General features: G+C 36.5%; 1 non-coding gene across 1 annotated transcript; it reads right to left on the bottom strand.

The window, feature by feature from the left end:
* Nucleotides 1-12,854: 12,854 nt before the first annotated feature.
* LOC139895227 (small nucleolar RNA R71) lies at nt 12,855-12,961 on the bottom strand. The gene has a single exon (XR_011775688.1). It is a non-coding gene; the product is annotated as a small nucleolar RNA R71 (small nucleolar RNA).
* Between the last annotated feature and the right edge of the window lie 1,563 nt (nt 12,962-14,524).

Genomic DNA, 14,524 nt, shown 5'->3' with positions numbered 1-14,524 from the left:
TTTGCGTTCAAACTTTTATACAATATTTTACAAACTTACAATACCGCTTATTTTACATAAAGCATGAAATATAGCACACAATAACTTTGATACAAGATAGTTGTGAAGATAATTCTAGCTAGTACACAAGTCGTTCAGCAAAGGCAATAAAGACACGTAATTCATACGTCCAGAAACAAGTCATGCATTCTGGTTTTACTAGGATTACTTCCCATCCTTGGTCTTGTGGAACATAACCGTTATGGCCGTTGATAAGACAGCGTGTTGTAACGTCGTCAAAGGGACGAGGGTTACGTAATGTCCAACAGTCCCGTAACAATCTAAAAACCTCATTTCTTACCCCAATTACCGACTCCGTCACTTGTGAAAACGTTTTGTTTAATAGTTGTAGCCCGATGTTCTTGTTCTCACTTTGGTGAGAAGCGAACATTACTAATCCGTAAGCATAACATGCTTCTTTATGTTGCTTGTTAGCCGCTTTTTCTAAATCACGAAGTCCAATATTCGGATATATTGAGTCAAAATAATTTCTTAACCCGTTGCGTAAAATAGCATTTGGGTTCCCCGCAATATATGCATCAAAGTAAACACATCGTAACTTATGGATTTCCCAATGTGATATCCCCCATCTTTCGAACGAAAGCCTTTTATAAACCAAGGCATTCTTGAAACGTTCTTCGAATGTCTTACAAACTGATCTCGCCTTAATTATTTGTGCCGAAGAATTCTGACCGACTCTAGACAAGATTTCATCAATCATGTCTCCCGGTAGGTCTCTTAAAATATTGGGTTGTCTATCCATTTTGTGTTTTTATACTGTAAAATAGACAAGAGTTAGATTCAAAAAAAAATACTTATTAATACAAGCAATTTTTACATATATCATAAAGCATAAGCACACTATATTACATATATTACACCACACGAATACAACTATCTTATTCCGACTCGCTTGTTTGTTCTTCTTCGGTTTTGGTTGATTTTGCCAAGTTTCTAGGGATATATGATGTTCCCCTAATACGAGCCGTCGTTTTCCACATTGGTTTAGAAAAACCTGGTGGTTTAGAGGTTCCCGGGTCATTGTTACAACTTAAGGACTTCGGGGGTTGACGATACATATAAAGTTCATCGGAATTGGAATTAGATTTCTCTATTTTTATGCCCTTTCCCTTATTATTTTCTTTTGCCTTTTTAAATTCAGTTGGGGTAATTTCTATAACATCATCGGAATTCTCGTCGGAATCCGATTCATCGCAGAATTTGTAATCCTCCCAATATTTTGCTTCCTTGGCGGAAACACCATTGACCATAATTAACCTTGGTCGGTTGGTTGAGGATTTTCTTTTACTTAACCGTTTTATTATTTCCCCCACCGGTTCTACTTTTTCATCCGGTTCTGATTCTTCTTCCGGTTCCGATTCTTCTTCCGGTTCCGACTCTTCTTCCGGTTCCTCTTCGGGAACTTGTGAATCAGTCCACGAATCATTCCAATTTACATTTGACTCTTCATTATTATTAGGTGAGTCAATGGGACTTGTTCTAGAGGTAGACATCTATCACATAATATCAAACGCGTTAAGAGATTAATATATCACATAATATTCACATGTTAAAAATATATAGTTTCCAACAAAATTTGTTAAGCAATCATTTTTCAAGTAAACACGGTCGAAGTCCAGACTCACTAATGCATCCTAACAAACTCGATAAGACACACTAATGCAAAATTCTGGTTCTCTAAGACCAACGCTCTGATACCAACTGAAATGTCCCGTTCTTATTGATTAAAAACGTTCCATATTAATTGATTTCGTTGCGAGGTTTTGACCTCTATATGAGACGTTTTTCAAAGACTGCATTCATTTTAAAACAAACCATAACCTTTATTTCATCAATAAAGGTTTAAAAAGCTTTACGTAGATTATCAAATAATGATAATCTAAAATATCCTGTTTACACACGACCATTACATAATGGTTTACAATACAAATATGTTACAACAAAATAAGTTTCTTGAATGCAGTTTTTACACAATATCATACAAACATGGACTCCAAATCTCGTCCTTATTTAAGTATGCGACAGCGGAAGCTCTTAATAATCACCTGAGAATAAACATGCTTAAAACGTCAACAAAAATGTTGGTGAGTTATAGGTTTAACCTATATATATTAAATCATAATAATAGACCACAAGATTTCATATTTCAATACACATCCCATACATAGAGATAAAAGTCATTCATATGGTGAACACCTGGTAACCGACATTAACAAGATGCATATATAAGAATATCCCCATCATTCCGAGACACCCTTCGGATATGATATAAATTTCGAAGTACTAAAGCATCCGGTACTTTGGATGGGGCTTGTTGGGCCCGATAGATCTATCTTTAGGATTCGCGTCAATTAGGGTGTCTGTTCCCTAATTCTTAGATTACCAGACTTAATAAAAAGGGGCATATTCGATTACGATAATTCAACCATAGAATGTAGTTTCACGTACTTGTGTCTATTTTGTAAATCATTTATAAAACCTGCATGTATTCTCATCCCAAAAATATTAGATTTTAAAAGTGGGACTATAACTCACTTTCACAGATTTTTACTTCGTCGGGAAGTAAGACTTGGCCACTGGTTGATTCACGAACCTATAACAATATATACATATATATCAAAGTATGTTCAAGATATATTTACAACACTTTTAATATATTTTGATGTTTTAAGTTTATTAAGTCAGCTGTCCTCGTTAGTAACCTACAACTAGTTGTCCACAGTTAGATGTACAGAAATAAATAGATAAATATTATCTTGAATCAATCCACGACCCAGTGTATACGTATCTCAGTATTAATAACAACTCAAACTATATATATTTTGGAATCAACCTCAACCCTGTATAGCTAACTCCAACATTCACATATAGAGTGTCTATGGTTGTTCCGAAATATATATAGATGTGTCGACATGATAGGTCGAAACATTGTATACGTGTCTATGGTATCTCAAGATTACATAATATACAATACAAGTTGATTAAGTTATGGTTGGAATAGATTTGTTACCAATTTTCACGTAGCTAAAATGAGAAAAATTATCCAATCTTGTTTTACCCATAACTTCTTCATTTTAAATCCGTTTTGAGTGAATCAAATTGCTATGGTTTCATATTGAACTCTATTTTATGAATCTAAACAGAAAAAGTATAGGTTTATAGTCAGAAAAATAAGTTACAAGTTGTTTTTGTAAAGGTAGTCATTTCAGTCGAAAGAACGACGTCTAGATGACCATTTTAGAAAACATACTTTCACTTTGAGTTTAACCATAATTTTTGGATATAGTTTCATGTTCATAATAAAAATCATTTTCTCAGAATAACAAATTTTAAATCAAAGTTTATCATAGTTTTTAATTAACTAACCCAAAACAGCCCGCGGTGTTACTACGACGGCGTAAATCCGGTTTTACGGTGTTTTTCGTGTCTCCAGGTTTTAAATCATTAAGTTAGCATATCATATAGATATAGAACATGTGTTTAGTTGATTTTAAAAGTCAAGTTAGAAGGATTAACTTTTGTTTGCGAACAAGTTTAGAATTAACTAAACTATGTTCTAGTGATTACAAGTTTAAACCTTCGAATAAGATAGCATTATATGTATGAATCGAATGATGTTATGAACATCATTACTAACTTAAGTTCCTTGGATAAACCTACTGGAAAAGAGAAAAATGGATCTAGCTTCAACGGATCCTTGGATGGCTCGAAGTTCTTGAAGCAGAATCATGACACGAAAATAAGTTCAAGTAAGATCATCACTTGAAATAAGATTGTTATAGTTATAGAAATTGAACCAAAGTTTGAATATGATTATTACCTTGTATTAGAATGATAACCTACTGTAAGAAACAAAGATTTCTTGAGGTTGGATGATCACCTTACAAGATTGGAAGTGAGCTACCAAACTTGAAAGTATTCTTGATTTTATGTAACTAGAACTTGTAGAATATATGAAGAACACTTAGAACTTGAAGATAGAACTTGAGAGAGATCAATTAGATGAAGAAAATTGAAGAATGAAAGTGTTTGTAGGTGTTTTTGGTCGTTGGTGTATGGATTAGATATAAAGGATATGTAATTTTGTTTTCATGTAAATAAGTCATGAATGATTACTCATATTTTTGTAATTTTATGAGATATTTCATGCTAGTTGCCAAATGATGGTTCCCACATGTGTTAGATGACTCACATGGGCTGCTAAGAGCTGATCATTGGAGTGTATATACCAATAGTACATACATCTAAAAGCTGTGTATTGTACGAGTACGAATACGGGTGCATACGAGTAGAATTGTTGATGAAACTGAACGAGGATGTAATTGTAAGCATTTTTGTTAAGTAGAAGTATTTTGATAAGTGTCTTGAAGTCTTTCAAAAGTGTATGAATACATATTAAAACACTACATGTATATACATTTTAACTGAGTCGTTAAGTCATCGTTAGTCGTTACATGTAAATGTTGTTTTGAAACCTTTAGGTTAACGATCTTGTTGAATGTTGTTAACCCATTGTTTATTATAACAAATGAGATGTTAAATTATTATATTATCATGATATTATGATATATAATATATCTTAGTATGATGTATATACAGTTAAATGTCGTTACAACGATAATCGTTACATATATGTCTCGTTTCGAAATCATTAAGTTAGTAGTCTTATTTTTACATATGTATTTCATTGTTAATACACTTAATAATATATTTACTTATCATTTAACATAATTAACCAAGTGTATCAATATCTTAATATGATTCATATGTACCTAGTAAGACGTTGTTATAATGATAATCGTTATATATATCGTTTTCGAGTTTCTTAAATTAATAGTCTCATTTTTATGTATATAACTCATTGTTAAAATACCTAATGAGATACATACTTATAATAAAAACATGTTAACTATATATATAACCATATATATGTCATCGTATAGTTTTTACAAGTTTTAACGTTCGTGAATCACCGGTCAACTTGGGTGGTCAATTGTCTATATGAAACATATTTCAATTAATAAAGTCTTAACAAGTTTGATTGCTTAACATGTTGGAAACATTTAATCATGTAAATATCAATCTCAATTAATATATATAAACATGGAAAAGTTCGGGTCACTACAATCGCCTCACCAAATTTGCACATTTCTTGCCTATAAAGGAAACGGATAGAATGGAGAAACTATTATGATTGTATATAAAGGAAATTGTTTCAAGGCATGGAATACCTATTTCCATTATATCCAATCGTGATAGTAGATTTACATCAAAGTTCTGGCAATCACTACAGGAGGCCCTAGGAACTCGTTTGAATATGAGCACCGCATATCATCCACGAACTGACGGGCAGAGTGAAAGAACAATTCAGACTCTTAAAGACATGCTCAGGGCATGTGTAATCGATTTTGGAAACGGATGGGATAAATATTTACCATTGGCAGAATTTTCGTATAATAATAGTTATCATGCGAGCATTAAAGCTGCACCATTCGAAGCACTCTATGGAAGGAAGTGTAGATCCCCTATCTGTTGGAATGAAGTAGGAGATCGGCAATTAACTGGTCCCGAGATCATACATGAAACGACTGAGAAGATAGTATAAATCAAGGAGAGATTGAGAACAGCCCGTAGTCGCCAAAAGAGCTACGCCGATGTCCGAAGGAAACCATTAGAGTTTCATATCGGTGACATGGTGATGCTAAAGGTGTCACCTTGGAAAAAGGGGTAAACTGGACCCAAGGTATGTAGGTCCGTTTAAGATCATCGAACGTATTGGACCGGTAGCTTATCGACTCGAGTTACCACAACAACTCGCCAGAGTACATTATACGTTCCATGTCTCAAACCTTAAGAAGTGTCTTGCAAAGGAAGATCTCACCATTCCTCTTGAAAGAAATCCAAGTCGACGAGAAATTACAATTTATAGAAGAACCTGTCGAAATCATGGACCGTGAAGTTAAACGGCTCAAGCAGAACAACATACCAATCGTTAAGGTTCGTTGGAATGCTCGAAGGGGTCCTGAGTTTACTTGGGAATGGGAGGATCAGATAAAGCAAAAGTACCCACATTTGTTTCCCGATGACGCAAAATAGGTACAATTTTAAAATTTCAGGACGAAATTTATTTAACGGGTAGGTACTGTAATGACCCGGATTTTTTGATCTTTTTATTTCACATAAGATTAATATTTACATAAATTAAACCTTACCAACATGATAAGCAATCCAAATTGTTGAGACTTGTGGTTTTGAAAAGAGTTTTACACAACGTTTGACCGTCCTAATTGACCGATGATATCACGAACTATATAACATATGATAATTATACGTTTGTGTATATATATGTATTTATATATATTTAACATGATCTAAGGATGTTTTAACATCTCATCGTATACTAATAACAATGAGTTATAAGTATATTTTGAAACTACTAACTTAAGTTTTCAAAACGATAACTATACGTAACGTTCTTCGACATAAATACTTAAAACTTATAATGCTTATACATGTATCTATAGATATGTATTTAATCACTTTTAGAGGGCTTACATACATAAAACAATATAAGTATATTTACAAAAGATAGCTATTTTTGAACCCTCGTTCCGTTTTCTCAAGATTTCTATACGTACATCTAGGGTATATGTACTCGCATCATACCCAGCTTCTATACGTATTACTATTGGTATATACACATTAAATCAACATCCTAATCAACACCTAATCAGCCCTTGTTCATGCCCTCAAGGAGAGGTAATTAGAATTGGAAGCTAGCATAGATTTTTATACAAAATAACAAAATTAGGAATCTTTTCTTTCTTTATAAACTAAAAATGTTTTTATGAATGAACACCATTTCTTCACTCCATTTTCTCATACTTACACTCCCATTTCTCTCTCAAAATACTCTTAACTTCATACTTGATCATCTCCAAGCATTTTCCCCATCATTTAGCTTCAAAAACAACCCTTAATCATCATAAGAAAAACCATACAAGAACACTTCAATAATCCTTCCAAAAATACAAGTTTACTTCCAACCTTTCAATCCCACTCCACCACTCTTTTGATTCCAAGATTTTTCTCATCTTTTCCAGTAGCTTTGTCTAAGTAACTTGAGGTAGTAACCTTGTTCATAATCTAATTCGATTCATATTCATATAGCTATCTTATTTTGTGTCGTAAAATTTTAACAACAAGAACATAGTTTGAATGATTTCAAACTTGTTCGCAAACTAAATAGATCCTTCTAACTTAACTTTTAAAACACTTCAAGACCTGTAATATATCATAAGGATATGCTAATTTAACAAGATACAACTTGTTTTTATAAAGAACACCTTAAAACTGAATCTACGTCGTCGGAGTGCAACCGGAGGCTGTTTTGGGTTGGATAATTAAAAACCATCTTGAACTTTGAATTGGAAGTTCATGTTCTGAAAAAATGATATTTCTTATGAATATGTTAACACCTAAAAATTTCATGGTTTAATTCAAAGTATAAGTATTTTTGTAAAAATGATCATTAGATGTTGTTTTTATGATGGAAAATGATCACTTTCATAAGTTTCACCCAAGTTTGACCTATAACCTGTGATTTCGAATATAAACTAAGGTATTTTCAGTTCATATTCTTAAAGAATGACTCGATCCAAGGAAGTGAAAAGTTGAACCAACAAAAACAGAGTTGTAATGAAGAAACTACGACTAAAACAAGATCGGATATCCGAAGCTAGTTTAACAACGAAATTATTTGGAGAAAAATTAAACTAATCATATTTTGGCTAATTAATATGATATTTTATATATAATTACTTATGATTTAATTTTATATATTTCAGGACCACCCGTAAACAATACGAGAAGATTAATCATAAGACCTCATGAACGTACGCAATACGTCATTTGACAACACGGTACTTTATGTACGCAATACGTCATTTGACAACACGGTACCGTGGGTCAAGATTAATTCCGATCAATACGAATATGATGGGGTCTTTATTTATTTTATTAAACAACTAATTATGAACCATTAACATCAGACTGCTAACTACGGACTAAAAAAATATTAAAAGTATTATAAGTATATATATATGTAACGATTACTTGAAAAGAAAAATATGTTGATATATTATATATATGGTTAGGTTTGTGATATCAATCGGAGACCAAGTCGTGTTTATTACCTTCAAGGCAAAAGTGAGTATATAGTCCCACTTTTAAACTCTAAATATTTCGGGATGAGAATACATGCATTTTATGATTTACGTTATAGACACAAGTGACTAAAAATATATTCTACGTTGAGTTGTACCACTGGCATACTTTCCTGCAGCTTGGTAACTAATATTTACATGGGTAGTGTAAACGCGAATCCTGTTGATAGATCTATCGGGCCTGACAACCCCAACCGGGCTGGACGACCAGTATTCAACGGTTGCACAGTACTTCGTTTCAATGACTACACTTGGTAAGGTGTAGCGAGAATTCATAATACGGGGAATATGCGATGTTGATTAAATGTTAAGTATGGTTACTGAGTGCTCAACCACTTAGAATACTTTTATAAAAACGTTTACGAATATGAAATCTTGTGGTCTATATTTATAACGCTGCCGGCATTAAACCTATATCTCACCAACTTTATGTTGACATTTTTAGCATGTTTATTCTCAGGTGATAACTAAAAGATTCCGCTGTATCATGTTGAACTTAAGCAAGATTTGGAGTATGCATATTTGTGTCAAAAATAAAACTGCATTTCGGAAGATTTGTAATGTAAAATATGTTGGGAATCGTATTGTTGTTATTACATGTAAAGTTTGTAAGGCTAAGATTATCGCTAGGCGGTAATCATTATTATGTTGTTTAAACCTTGGTTTTTAATAAAAGTTATGGTTTGTATTGTAAAAACGAATGCAGTTTTTGAAAAATGTCGCATATAGAGGTCAATACCTCGCAATGAAATCATATGTTATTGTATTCGTCCTTATGGTTAAGGTCGGGTTATGACAGATTCATCCAGGAGCTGGAAAGATGTACCACGATCTCAAGGAGCAATATTGGTGGCCAAACCTTAAAAGGGATGTTGCTACATGTGTTGGAAAGTGTTTAACTTGTTCCAAGATCAAAGCCGAACATCAGAGGCCATCCGGTTTACTTCAGCAACCCGAAATCCCGCAATGGAAGTGGGAAGGAATAACAATGGACTTCATGACGAAGCTACCGAAGACGGTAGGTGGTTATGATACCATCTGGGTTATTATTGACCATCTTACCAAATCTGCTCACTTCCTAGCCATGAAGGAAACTGAAACGATGGACAAACTCGCGCAAATATACATAAAGGAAATTGTATCTCGTCACAGTGTACCCCTATCGATTATTTCAGACCGAGATGCTCGTTTTGCTTCTAGATTTTGGCGTTCTTTACAATAAGCTTTAGGAACACGTTTAGACATGAGTACCGTGTATCACCCGCAAACCGACGGACAAAGCGAGCGCTCGATTCAAACCTTGGAGGACATGTTACTAGCTTGTGTTATTGATTTCGGGAAAGCTTGGGAGAAGCATTTGCCTCTAGCAAAATTCTCTTACAACAATAGCTATCACGCGAGCATTAATGCCACACCATTCAAAGCTTTATATGGCCGCAAGTGCGTTCTCCTATCTGATTGGCCGAAGTAGGTGAAAATCAAATCACCACACCCGTTCTTTAACAACAACCAAATACTCTCTACAAGAGTTACTCAAGTTTAGCCACTGTTATGTATAGATTTCAAGAGAGCCGTGGAAAGTCAATGTTGACTGATTGACTTTCTCTCTCAAATGGTTAATCTTCACATTCATTGATATTCATGTGTCAAGAGTCCTTTCAGTGATGATTCTTGATATCGGCTAAAAAGTTACGTTTTCACCCCAGTATTAAGGCCCAAAAACAAGAAAGCTTCGAACTTTGTTGGCAAAATACCCACTTCATCGGTTAGAATTGAAGAACAAGTAATTACGAAGACGGTGCAAAAAGAATCAAGAGAATCGGAGCTAAAACGAAGATTCTAGAGCGAAAACGGTGAAAGACAAGAAATCAAGTTACGATCCAGGGAATTCAGGCTGACCAGCATGGCAAACGGCCTGCCTTACGGCCTGCCATACGACCTGCCAGTATGGAAATGACCTGACATATACGTGCCACCACACGGCCTGCCAAACGGCTTGCCTCAAAAACGGCGTGCCAAATACGGCGTGCCAAATACGGCCTACCAAACGGCCTGCCAAATGGCCTGCCAGCCGTACTTGGCAATTTTCCAAGTCTATTTTAAGGGTCTTTGTCATTCATTCTAACACACACTTCAATTCACTTCTTCCTCTCTCTTGTACAATATTAGTCATACTCTTAAGGCCTTCGACTCCGTGCGGGAAACCTAGTACCCGGAGAAGAACGCCGAAGATTGTATTAGGAGTGGTCTGGAGTCTTCAAGTTGTCACTTTTGTATTCAGAACTCGTTTAATTTACTGGTACTTCTATCCCTTATCTTATATAATGTTTTATGACATTGTTGCCATGATTAGCGAGTAGTTATCTTTAGTGTATGCTATGATGTAAGCAGTTATAATGCCGAAATAATATTATGGCTTGTGTATGTTGTCGAAATGCTTTCCGATTATGCTTTAAACTCAATCGCTTTTCCAGCTAATAGAACGTAGTTATAGGCTCTGTTATTGGGAAGTCGCGAACCCCGATTCAGAGTACACTATCTGTGTCACCCCTTGGTAAGAGAAGTCTCTCGGATACAACGTAAGATCGACTGAGGCACACCGGTTGTAGTAAGTCTATCAAGCTTTGGACTCCGACTGAGGACTCTTTCATAGTGAAACATCTGACTAGAACCCTAGTACATTGTCGGTCCCAGACCATGCTAGTGTAGTCACCAAGCATATAAACTTCGTACGTGCACGCTGAAGCACAGCGGTTGTTGTAAGCTGTACCTCTGCTAAGTAAGGCCATGGAACACGGTTAGTGTTAACCAGTACACTGCACCATAACGCGGTCTCAAGCATTGCACCCCGCTTGAGGGATTCTTAGTTGATTAAGGAACTGTTTGTTTAGATGCATAAAGGATTGGACCGTTAGGATAACCGAACGTGTTCATGGAAGTCATCTTGACTTGGCCATGGTGTTCTTTATGGTTGAACTCTTTTTAGGGCCTAACTATCTTTTACCAATCATTAACGAAAGCATTGAAACACATCACGTCTCTCGGATATGGTAAACCGTGTATTCTATTACGCTTAAGAAAGTTTAGACCATTTCGGAATGTTAATACGTCACCCAACCGAGTCGCTCAATTGGATGAGCCGTCTGAACGTGTATGCCTGTAGTCAGACTGCACAGGCGTCGGGGGTAAGGGACGTTGCTGTCTATTCAGAATCTTCAAGCCTAATGCATTATCCAGTGACATGTCTTATGACAGGGGCGTTTAGGACTAGTGTAATGAATACAAGGCCTCTGCCTATTCATGAGCCAGCATTCCATAATCTCGGCAGAATAACTGATGAAGTCATAGTATGCACTTACTTTAACCTTATCTGAATTACAAATTTTATCGCATTTACTTTATCTGTCTTAGAAAATCCCAAAACAAATATTCACTACTCCCTAACTATCTTAGGTTACAATATAGGTTCGATGTTACTGATATCTCAAAAATACGACCCTAGGTCATACTCCCCTTACTTATAAGGAGTAGTAAGATTTAGGTCCCGCTAAATATAAATTTAAAACAAGTACCCTCTCCCACGAGTGGCTGATTCTGGCGAGTCGCGGCTTGACGACACCGCGCAAATAAAACCGTCCGTTTCGGCCATATCACGGAGAACTACTAGTTTTTGGTGCCGCTGCCGGGGAACTGGTATCAGGCAATACTATTTCAATCAAACTTATTCACAAGCATTTAGTGGTGTCTAAGAAAGACAATTATACACGGACTTGGTTATTGGATTTTCCGAACAGTCGCCAATTATATTGGGACCAAAAGGATCCTGCCTCTCCGTAGTCTGCCTGGCCACTTGGTTTGTTGGATAGTTTGAGTGGAAATTTGTTACCGAAATACTAGGGAATCAGTAGCCAGAACCAAAAACATATTCCACCATAGGGTAGTTAGTTAATTAGATTAGATTACTTTAGACTACCTTAGATTAGATTACCTTAGATTAACCTAGATTACCATTGATTTAAATTAGATTAGTTTAGCTTATTATAATTTAGTTTATTTGCGAAAAATTTAAAAACAAAAAGGCATACCCAGTGTATGACCCAAACCCGATCTAGACCAGGGCCGTTGTTATTCGTACCTGATCCAGATGCAATAATCTCTAAAGTACGTAAGGAAGCACGAATCAGAAACCAAATGGCGTTACGCATTACTTTAGTGGAAAATACCAAACCCTCGATTGAAGGTCGAGGAGGACCAATCAGATTTCCAGAGATTCAAGGACACTCGTTCAAGTTAATACATCACATCATCCAGCTCATTCAAAATAGCTGTCAGTTTCATGGATTACCGAATGACGATCCTAATTCTCACCCTGATAAATTCATATCTCTTTCAAACTCCTACAAACAGCCAGGGATAGGACAAGATATAGTCCGGCTATACTTGTTCCCTTATTCTCTCACTCATCATGCTCAAACTTGGTTTGAAGGACTGGAAAAAGATTCCATCACGTCATGGACGGAGATGGCGACTAAATTCCTAACCAAATATTTCCCTCCTTCTAAACAAACCAAGCTGAAGAATGACATCATTAACTTCAAACAGAGTTATGATGAATCTCTTTACACCGCATGGGAGCGTTTAAAAACCCTACTGAAGAAGTGCCCTAATCACCAGTTAGAACGGTCAGCCCAAATCTGTACCTTCTACAATGGTCTTACGGTAAATCATAGGATGACGATCGATGCAGCAGCTCAAGGGAATCTGATGAACCAAACCACAGATGAAGCATGGGAATTGCTCGAGAACATGACGATGCATCATCATGACTGGAACAGTGGTGAAACAACTTCACCATCTGCCCCGCTCTCCGCACTTAACAATCAAATGGAGTCCATCAAATTCCTCACGGATAAGATGGAATCTCTAGCTAAGCAACTCGGAGAATTGAAGACGCAGCCGCAGCAGGTTAACCAAGCTCAGGCTTGTGTAAATTGTACCAACCCACATACCTACTGAAGAATACCAAGTTGAGTACGAGAATCCTGACGGTTCAGTCTGTTACGTTCAATACCCAGCTCGTCCACCAAATCTCGGATTCAATCAAGGACCACCAAGGGTTAATCAATTTCAGCGAAGCAATCAACCTTTTCGCTATCGCTATCCACCCTATCCAGCCCAGCAATCTCAATTAACCTACGATCAACCACTTCCACTCACTGGTCCCCCAGCTAAGGAAAATTCCCCTACCACCCAGATTACAAAAGCAGCTAACCCTACTCTCGGAGCTGACGAACAGTTAACTCAGTTCATTCAAGGTCAACAACAGCTAAATCAGAGAACTGCAGCCAGACAAGATCAGACGGAGATACTAATCCGAAATCAATTGGCTATGCTCAAAAGTTTGGAAACGCAACTCGGACAGTTATCACAACGCCTTGAAACCCGACCGCAGGGAAGATTGCCAAGTAATACTATCCAAAATCCCCACATAGAAGAAGCAAAGCAAATGGATTCCATAATCCCAGAGGAAGAACCAAGGAGAAGGTCAGCTAGGCTCAAGAACAAATCAACATATACTCAGAAGCTGACTCCTGAAACTCCAGTTCGCGTACCTTATCCTGGGAGGCTACAAAGAGAATGATCCAAGCCTGATTCTTTCAAACTTGATGGGAGATTCCTGGACACCATGTCCAAAGTTCCCAACCAGAAGAGATACATCCGAAGGCTTCTCTCTACAAAGGAGAGGATACCAGACTCTAACAAAATTCCACTGAGTGAAGAATGATCTGCATTACTCAGAAACTCTCTACCTCCTAAGCTAGGAGATACGGGCCGATTCGTATTCCCGTGTTCAATCTACCAATCTGGAACCATTCATGCGCTAGCAGATTTAGGAGCAAGTATCAACCTAATCCCCTACTCTCTCTACAAGAGATTAGAGTTAAGAGACTTGTCACCAACCAAAATGACAATCCAACTTGCCGATCATACAATTCGATATCCTAAGGGCATAGTTGAGAACGTCTTGGTGAAAGTCGACAAATTCTTGTATCCTACGGATTTCGTAGTGATGGATATTAAGGAAGACCTACACACCCCAGTAGTGTTAGGAAGGCCTTTCATGAATACGGCTAGGACTATCATTGATGTGTACAATCAAACCATGATCTTACGATCACATGGGGGGAGCGTTACCTTTAAAATTGACTGACCAACCGTTCTTTCTGGGAAGGCAGAGA

Source organism: Rutidosis leptorrhynchoides, chromosome 2, assembly GCF_046630445.1.
Source record: "Rutidosis leptorrhynchoides isolate AG116_Rl617_1_P2 chromosome 2, CSIRO_AGI_Rlap_v1, whole genome shotgun sequence".
NCBI classification, from domain to species: domain Eukaryota; kingdom Viridiplantae; phylum Streptophyta; class Magnoliopsida; order Asterales; family Asteraceae; genus Rutidosis; species Rutidosis leptorrhynchoides.
Note: the sequence above shows the minus strand (reverse complement) of the source record. Positions and strands in the feature narration are given on the sequence as shown.